Consider the following 8998-nt stretch of genomic DNA (forward strand, 5'->3'; position numbering starts at 1 on the left):
CTGGGACGTAAAAAAAACACGAGGAAAAAGTCTCCCCTCTTTTCCCTCCGAACTAAATAACGCAGCGGCTGCCCCTTCACGGTCTCCAGGAATCTATGTTCCCATCAAGCCAAGGAGGAAGTGATGGGAGGGAAGGAGGGAGGTGGGAGGGGAATGGAGAGGGGAAAGAAGGGAAGGAAAGGGAGGACGTGAAGACTGGGCGAGGAAAGAAGAGGGAAAGAGAGGGTAGGTTAAAGAGGAAGGGTAGCGGAGAGAAGGGGAGGGGTGAGAAGGGGAGGAAAAGAGGAACGGGTATGAGGGAAAGAAGAGAGGAAAGAAGGTGAGGAACAGAGGGGTAGATATGAGGGAAAGAGGAGGGGAAGGGAGTGAGTGGTAGGTAGAAGGGAAAGGGGAGAGGGAAGAAGGGGAGAATATGAGGGGCAGGTATGATGAGGAGAGAGGAAAGAAAGGGAGGAAAGTAAGGGATGTGGACAAGAAGAGAGGAAAGGAGAAAAGTAAAAGAAAGATAAGGAGTAAATGTGGGAGGAAAAAAATTGAAAACATAACGAAAGGCCGAAAGCTATATGAAGAGAAAAGAGTCACCAAGACCGCAAAGTGAAAAGTTAAGAGAAATTAAATAAAAAGAGGGATGCCAACAGCATCTGGTGTTCCCAGGCGGTCACCCATCCAAGTACTATCCAGACCCAACGTCGCTTAACTTCGCTGATCGGACGAGAAGCGGTGTTTTCAACGTGGTGTGGCCGTTGACGAGAAAGGTGAACTGGCTTTCATCTTTGAGGCAGGTAACACAGGTAATCACATGCCAGCGCTTGGACCGGGCGAAGTAGTGAAGGTTTGTTAAGTTGGTCCTGATGTCTGAGCCAGGCGACACAGGTAAACACCAGCGCTTGGACCGGGTGAAGTAGTGAAGGTTTGTTAATTTGCTCCTTATGTTTGAGCCAGGTAACACAGGTAAACACATGCCAGCGCTTGGACCCCGGTGAGGTAAAAATAAATAAACTAATTAATTAATTAATAAATAAAGTTACGTAACCAGCGTCAACATTTTCAAAACGACAGGCTCAGCTAAATGGAAAGAAAAAAGAAAGGGACGGAAAACGAAATGCTTAATGAAAAGAAATGGTGCAAAACGAAAGTCCAAAAGCTAAATAAAACGAAAACAGGGATGCAAAGCGAAAGGCTAAGACCTAGATGAAAAGAAAAGAGGAATGCAAAACAAAGGCTAAAAGCTAAAGGAAAAGAAAAGGAGAGGGGTGCAAAACGAAAGGCTAAAAATTAAATGGAAAAGAAAAAAAATAGAAAACATAACGAAAGGCCGAAAGCTATATGAAGAGAAAAGAGTCACCAAGACCGCAAAGTGAAAAGTGAAGAGAACTTAAATACTAAGAGGGATGCCAACAGCATCTGGTGTTCCCAGGCGGTCACCCATCCAAGTACTATCCAGACCCAACGTCGCTTAACTTCGCTGATCGGACGAGAAGCGGTGTTTTCAACGTGGTGTGGCCGTTGACGAGAAAGGTGAACTGGCTTTCATCTTTGAGGCAGGTAACACAGGTAATCACATGCCAGCGCTTGGACCGGGCGAAGTAGTGAAGGTTTGTTAAGTTGGTCCTGATGTCTGAGCCAGGCGACACAGGTAAACACCAGCGCTTGGACCGGGTGAAGTAGTGAAGGTTTGTTAAGTTGGTCCTGATGTCTGAGCCAGGTGACACAGGTAAACACATGCCAGCGCTGGGATGAAGCATGCCTTGTTGATCGGAGTTCGCAACGGGGAGTTGAGGCGAGAGCTTATCACCATGGACGCCTCCAGCACGCTTCAAGAGACAGTGACGAAATGTCGGTCGTACGAGGCCACCGATGTGACGTACTCTGAAATAGAGACACCGTCCACTGCCGTGAGAGGCGTCTCACTGTACAAGAAGGGTAAGAAGGCGGCCCACGCGGAGATAGCTGGTGCCAAAACATCCACGCCCCCCTCCAGCACAGCCTGCAGCAGCTGTGGCACGCAGCACGGCTCCAAGCCGTGCCCAGCCGCCGCGGCACCTTTTCACGGCTGTGGCCGCGAGGGGCACAGGATGTACACCGTTAGGTGTTCCGCCAAAGGGGTTCAATGCGGCGTGTGCCTTTGCGTGGGGCACTACGACCGATTCTGCAGCCTCAACAAGCCCAAAAAACCCAAACCGAGGAAGGGTCCTTCCCTTGGCGTGGTTCGGACGCCGCCACCCGACACTGCCCCGCGCCACTCCGAGGAGCGTGCGGGCCACGTCCGGCGAGTGGACTCCAACACGCGCCCCAGGGCCCGCCCTTCCCCCACCATCCGCGTCGCTGTCACCCAGGGCGACACGTCTGGCCGGATTGACGTGATATCCGACACCGGCGCTGATGTTACGGTGATAGGCCTTCAGCACCTCAAGAGCTTAGGCCTCCACCAACGCGACTTGCAACCGCCCCCCTCCATCAACTGTTACAACGCGGACGACTCACAGATGCAAGCCGCGGTGGGCTCCTTCCAAGTAGAGCTCACGTACGGCGATAGGTCGTGTGATGGCTGGATCGACGTGCAGTCCTCTCTTACCACGCCTCTGCTCTAGTGGGAGCACTGCAAGGCGCTGGGTGTGGTTCCCGCCGACTTCCCGAGGCCCCGCCGCGGCCGCCGCCCGGGTAAGGAAGGCGCGGGGCAGCAGCGCACCGCGCGCCGCCACCCAAGGCCACGCAGCGGCCTCCTCACCTCACCCGAGCCAGCACACACAGCCACCACCCGCCCTCCATATCCACACGTCCCCGTCGGAAGCTAAGGAGTACTTCCTGAAGGAGTACTCGGACGTGCTGGTGATGAAGGAGGCCTTAAAGACCGCGCCATTGAAGGCGATGGCGAGTCCCCCGATGAGAATCCACCTGCAGGAGGACGCGCAGCCGTTCGCCATACACACTCCCAGGGTCATCCCTCTCGCCTTCAGGGATGCAGTCAACCAAGAACTGGATTCTATGGTGACTCAAGGCGTCATTGCCCCCGCGGGCGACGACCCATCCCCTTGGTGTCACCCCTTAGTGGCTGTGGCCAAGCTTAACGGTGGCGTCCGCATCACCACTGACTTGTCGAAGCTAAAGAGCCAGGTGTCCCGTCCAGCCCACCCTTCGCCCACGCCCTTCACAGCAATACGGAGCGTGGACCCGGAGGCGCGGTTCTTCACGACGGTCGACGCCCTTTGTGGTTACTGGCAGATTTCGCTGGCAGAGGAAGATCAGCCACTCACCACTTTCATCACGCCTTACGGACGTTTTCGCTACTGTCGAGGCCCCATGGGTTTCGCCGCCACGGGCGACGCCTTCTGTTTACCCGGCGACACGGCACTCCAAGGCGTGACCAACTGTGTGAAGGTAGTGGACGACGTGCTGCTCTCCGACAAAGACTACCTCACGCACCTCCTCAGCATCGATAAGGTACTATCTCGGTGCAGGACGCACGGCATCACTCTCAACGCCGAGAAGCTTGTCGTGGCTGCTCCGACTGTGTCCTTCTGCGGTTACCGGCTGTCAGGGGATGGTATTGCGGCCGACCCGGAGAAAGTGCGAGCTATAGCAGACTTCGCCACGCCTGCCAATCTGACGGATCTCAGGTCCTTCATGGGATTGGTGAACCAGCTGGCAGAATTATCTTCCGACATCACCGCAGCCGCCTTACCTCTTCGTCCCCTGATGAGCCCGAAAAGGACGTTCACGTGGACACCTGACCATGACCAGGCCTTCAAAAAGGTGAAGGAGGCCCTGTCAAGTCCTCCGGTCCTTGCCACGTTCAACCCAGCCCTCCCCACCACCCTGCAGACAGACGCCTCGCGCCTGTACGGCGTAGGTTACGCCCTCCTGCAGGACCACGGAGGAGGAAAGTTCCGCCTGGTCCAGTGTGGCTCGCGATTCCTCACCGATACCGAGACTCGCTACGCCACCATCGAGCTGGAGCTACTGGCAGTGGTATGGGCCATGTCGAAGTGCAAGTTTTACCTGATTGGCTTACAACACTTCGACCTCATCACCGACCACAGGCCCCTGGTCCCGATCCTGAATAGCTCCACGCTGGACCCCGTCGAGAATCCCCGCCTCCAGCGGCTGAAGGAGAAAATCTTGGCGTTCATCTTCACAGCGGTGTGGCGTGCGGGCAAGGACCTCTGCATCCCCGATGCCCTTTACCGCTTTCCCGTCAGCCGCCCGACGCCAGAAGACGAGATGCTCGGCACGAATGCCAGCCTCTCCGTCAGCAGCGGCGTCACTCTGCAGGCCGTAAACTCCCTCGCTCGCCCCCAGCCTTCGTCAGCTCCTGACGAGGATCTGGCACTCGAGGAGTTGCGGAAGGCGGCCCGCGACGACCCCTCCTACACCAAGCTCCTGGAGAAGGTACGGACCGGGTTTCCTCGCGACCGCTTTGACCTCCACAACGCCCTCCGCCCGTACTGGAAGTTCCGGGAGGACCTCTACGCAGATGGGGACCTCGTCTTGTATGGTGCTGGTGTGGTTATCCCTGCAGCCCTTTGTCGCCGTGTCCTGTCCTGCCTCCATGATAGTCATCGCGGGGCCGAAGCCACCAAGCGCCGCGCTCGTCAGGCCGTGTATTGGCCCGGCATAGACGCGGACATCGTCAGCACTGTCCGCGCCTGTGAGCCGTGCCAGGTTATGCTACCTAGCCAGCAGCAGGAGCACTTGTTGTGCGACGACAACCCCACCAGGCCCTTCGAGTCAGTGTCGGCCGACTTCTTCACCGCGGCTGGGAAACACTTCCTAGTCGTCGTCGACCGACTCTCTGGCTGGCCTGTGGTGGTCACCTGCGGCTCCGACACGACGTCTGCCGCCACCATCCGCTACTTCCGGCGCCTCTTCCGTGATCTGGGTGTTCCTGTGCGTCTGCGGACGGATGGAGGCCCTCAGTTCACCAGCCGGGAGCTCGCGGAATTCCTGGAGCGTTGGGGGGTCCGCCACAACGTGTCATCGCCCAACTACCCACAGTCGAACGGACACGCCGAGGCTGCAGTGAAAGCAGTTAAACACCTCATCCTGAAGGTGGCCCCGTCCGGTAACATCGACTGTGAAGCGTTCGACAAAGGCCTTCTGGAGCTGCGTAACACACCGAGTTCCACGCGCCACTCCCCGGCCCAGGTCTTGTACGGCTGTCCTCTCCGTTCCTGTGTCCCTGCCCATGCCAAAGCCTTCGCGAAGGAGTGGCAGGCCAGAGCCGAGAGCTGTGACCGCCGCGCCGCTACCCGTGCCCGAGATGCCAAGGCCCGGTATGACGCCCATGCCCGCCCGCTTCAGCCGCTGAAGATAGGTGTTCTCGTGCGCATCCAGGACCCAACCACGCAGCGTTGGGACAAGGTGGGCACGGTAATGGGCGCCGGCCGGTCTAGGGCCTATCACGTCCGGATGCCGAGCGGCCGCATCTTGTGGAGGAACCGCCGTTTTCTTCCGCCGGTTCCGCCCCCTGCAGTCGACACCCCAGCCGCGGACGAGTCTCCTCCACGCCCGGACTCACCTCACCTCCCTGTGCCCCGCCGCTCGGAGCGGCTCAGAGCCAAGGCACCCGCTCAAGACTAGGACTATGAGCGTGAAGGGGAGGAGATGGGTAATGTTAGTTCTGAGTATAGGCACCTTGCCTGGGGCAACACTAATCCCGCGGTGTCAGCTGTTTTAACCGTTGTCGCCCCTCAGAGGCTGGCAGTGCCTCAGGGGCCAGTTCACCCCGTCTCTGCATCGCGTACGCACGTTCTAGTTCTCTCTCTGTTACTTTCCATAGAGTATACGGACTTGAGTTTATTCAGTGTTTGTCTATCCAATGATTACAAGTGTCGACAAGTACCTGACCAACAGGATTGGATGGATGTAGTTGACGAGGATGATAGAGTGAAACAGAGAAGTGACGAAAGACCTATAGACGGTTAGAAGACGGACGGAAGAAAGGAAGTTGAGGGAAAAGGAAATAAAGGAGATGGAGTAGGAAGAGAAGAAGCGGAAGAGAGAAGGAAAGAAATAAAACTAGAGAGAAAAGAAAGAAAAGAAAGAAAGCTTGCAAAACAGATGGAAGGAAGAAGGAAAGAAGTTGGAGGGGAAGGAAAAACATTCAACAAGAAAGGAAAGATGAAAAAAGGAAAATGAATAAGAGAGAAATGTTCATACAGCGTGGCAGATGTAGTGAAAGAACGAAGTAATAGTGAAAGAATTGAATCGAAAAGCAGGTAGAGGGAGGGAGGGGGGAAGGGAAAGGGAAAACGTCGTCCTGAGTTCATTCAACCGAAGCATTGACCACCACCACTACAAACACTGCCGCCACCGCCACCACCAATATATGCAGGAAGGGAAAACGCGTGGTGGTGGTGGTCGAGAGAGAGAGAGAGAGAGAGAGAGAGAGAGAGAGAGAGAGAGAGAGAGAGAGAGAGAGAGAGAGAGAGAGAGAGATTCTTTTGGTTACCGTCATTCATGTGTGTGTTGTTTTCCCTTTTCCCTCTCGTCCTTTGCCTCCCTAACAATATTTTCGTGTGTCTCCTATTCCTCCATTCCCTTTCCCCTTTCCGAGCGGTGCCACAGGGCCGGGAACAGACGAAGATTAAAAGATAGGCGTCCCATGTCGCGCCACCTCAGTCTGGCAACGCTGTAAGGCAGGGCTCGCGGCCCACCACCTGCCTGTGCTGGGTGTGGCTGGGCGGCGGTGCTGCTGCTCCCTATCCTTCATAACGAAACGGGGGCCACGGCTTGTCATTCTCGTGTGATGACAGATATTGCTGCATGGATTATAGACAGTACTTTGGTCTTTCAGCAATGTGTCAGATAATAGTCAGATTTTTTAGCCCAAAGCTGGGCTAACAAAAATTGCCTTGGCCGACTATATTTCAAGTCGCCCAGGCGGGGTATTGGGAAAAGTTTTCAACTAGCAATAATCGCACCTCGGATGAACCTCATTGGTTACGATACTGCCACTGCGCAAAGCTAACATTCCTGATGTTGAGGCGACACTATATTCACCTCTGACTAACACCTGAGCAAGGTAAAATCGGTAATATGCAAAATTTTCTTTATTGTTAAGTAAACTTGCTCTATACGTACGTAATATGTTTTTGTAATTAGGTTTTCATATTAAAAATAGTTTTGAAAATAGAATAGATTTATAAATTATAATGATATAAGGCTTAAATTATGCACCTCCATAACACAAAAGGGACCCAGTTACGTTATTTTCATATCCTGACGATTAAGTTTGATTTCCTACATCATTTTCTTGCGTATAATAACCAACTCATGATACAGAAACGCACAAATAATTAACTCAGGCTATCGAGAACAATGGTAACTGAGACACACGAGCCGCCCCGACAAAGAGACCACCGGCGCCGCCTTGAAGGGGAGACTCAGGCAGACGCGCGGCTCCGGACCAAGGAAGGCAGGGGACAGGTATCGCCACTCCCTAAGACCGCTGTAGTAAAAATTATGGCATGAACTTTTTCTATTAGGCATTATGGATCCCTTTCCGACCTGCATGACACTACGGTCGGTATTCTCAGACGCTCCGGCCTCTCACATCAACTACTTCAAGAAGCCGAAAAGGAGATTAATCGGGTTTTCATGACGGGTTCTTCACGTGCATGGTACAGAAGAAGGGTCAGACTACCACCAAGGTTATAAAACCGTCATTGGAAATGCCAAATACATTGTTAAATGCATTGTTAAATGTGTGTGTTTGGTCGCCGCTGTGTTTAATATGACCCTACCTCTCTTCTGTCCTCCTTGCTCTTCACCTTTCCCTCGGCCCAGAGATCCTCCGCCTATTTTCATGGTTAATGCGAGGGTTTCTGATCGCTCTTGTGTTCCCGAAGCCTCGCGTGACAACCGTATATAAATTTCAGGTGATTCATTTAGGGGCTTTGATAGGTGGGAGAAGGGTGGGATAACGTACTTGTGACGCAGTGCACGCACAGTAATAAACGTTTGATTGACAATAATATCTGTAGCGTATAAAACAGGCGTACTAGAGGTGGGTGGCATTGGTAGGAGTGGCTTTGACAGGTGGGAGAAGGGTGAGATAACGTAGGTATTTGTGACGCAGAGAACGTTTGATTGACTATAATATCCGTAACGTATAAAACGAGCGTACTAGAGGTGGGTGGCATTTATTTGAGGCTAAGAAATGCTATAATAGTTCCTTCCACGGGAGAGATAAATAAGAAAAACCATTAACACTGACGATAACGCTCAGAAGTGAAAAATAAATAGCATTAATAAAAATACAATAGTAACAGCTATAATAAAACAAACAACAATAGAAATAACAATCCATAAAAATATATACATAGTCACTCTACGTAAACTCCATAGAAAAAAAAAAGTAAAACTGGACAAACTAAAGACTAACGATCAAGAAAGAAAATAATGACGCCAAAAACATACAACATGAATCATAATAATGCGAAGAAAATGGAACTTAATCCACAATGATAATGCTCGCCAAGAAAAATTTCTCGCAGCATTAGTTACGTTACGAAGACGGCATTAGGCTAACCGATGATGCTGACGATGATGATGATGATGAAAACAAAAAAGAAGGAAATGAGGAGAAAAATGAAAACGACTAAAACATGACAACACAGAAACAATACAGAAATTACACTAATACTAATACTCATAACACTGATAACACATAAACAAGAAGCAAGACAAATAAAGGGAAAAAAGAACTAGTATACATGATAAAATAGAAATAATACAAAAATGATACTGATATAAATAACACTAAAACGTAACCACCACGATATATATAGAAAAAAAATACGCACAAACAGACGGACGAGGACACACACACACACACACACACACACACACACACACACACACACATAAATAGACAAGTAGATACAGACCGGCAGACAGACACAAAGGCAGGAATAAAAGAAAGACACACACGAACCAGGAGAAACCCAGACAGACAGACAGACAGACAGACACGAAAAAAGAAATACACAGACAC

At 51.9% G+C, this 8998-nt stretch overlaps 3 non-coding genes across 3 annotated transcripts; all 3 read right to left on the minus strand.

The window, feature by feature from the left end:
* Positions 1-629: 629 nt before the first annotated feature.
* Positions 630-748, minus strand: LOC126997231 (5S ribosomal RNA). Its single transcript, XR_007751957.1, has one exon. It is a non-coding gene; the product is annotated as a 5S ribosomal RNA (ribosomal RNA).
* Positions 749-1392: 644 nt separating this feature from the next.
* On the minus strand, positions 1393-1511 carry LOC126997238 (5S ribosomal RNA). Its single transcript, XR_007751958.1, has one exon. It is a non-coding gene; the product is annotated as a 5S ribosomal RNA (ribosomal RNA).
* A 5316-nt stretch (positions 1512-6827) lies between these two features.
* On the minus strand, positions 6828-6968 carry LOC126997631 (U4 spliceosomal RNA). Its single transcript, XR_007752225.1, has one exon. It is a non-coding gene; the product is annotated as a U4 spliceosomal RNA (small nuclear RNA).
* Positions 6969-8998: the final 2030 nt, after the last annotated feature.

The sequence above is a fragment of the Eriocheir sinensis genome, chromosome 1 (genome assembly GCF_024679095.1).
Source record: "Eriocheir sinensis breed Jianghai 21 chromosome 1, ASM2467909v1, whole genome shotgun sequence".
NCBI lineage: Eukaryota > Metazoa > Arthropoda > Malacostraca > Decapoda > Varunidae > Eriocheir > Eriocheir sinensis.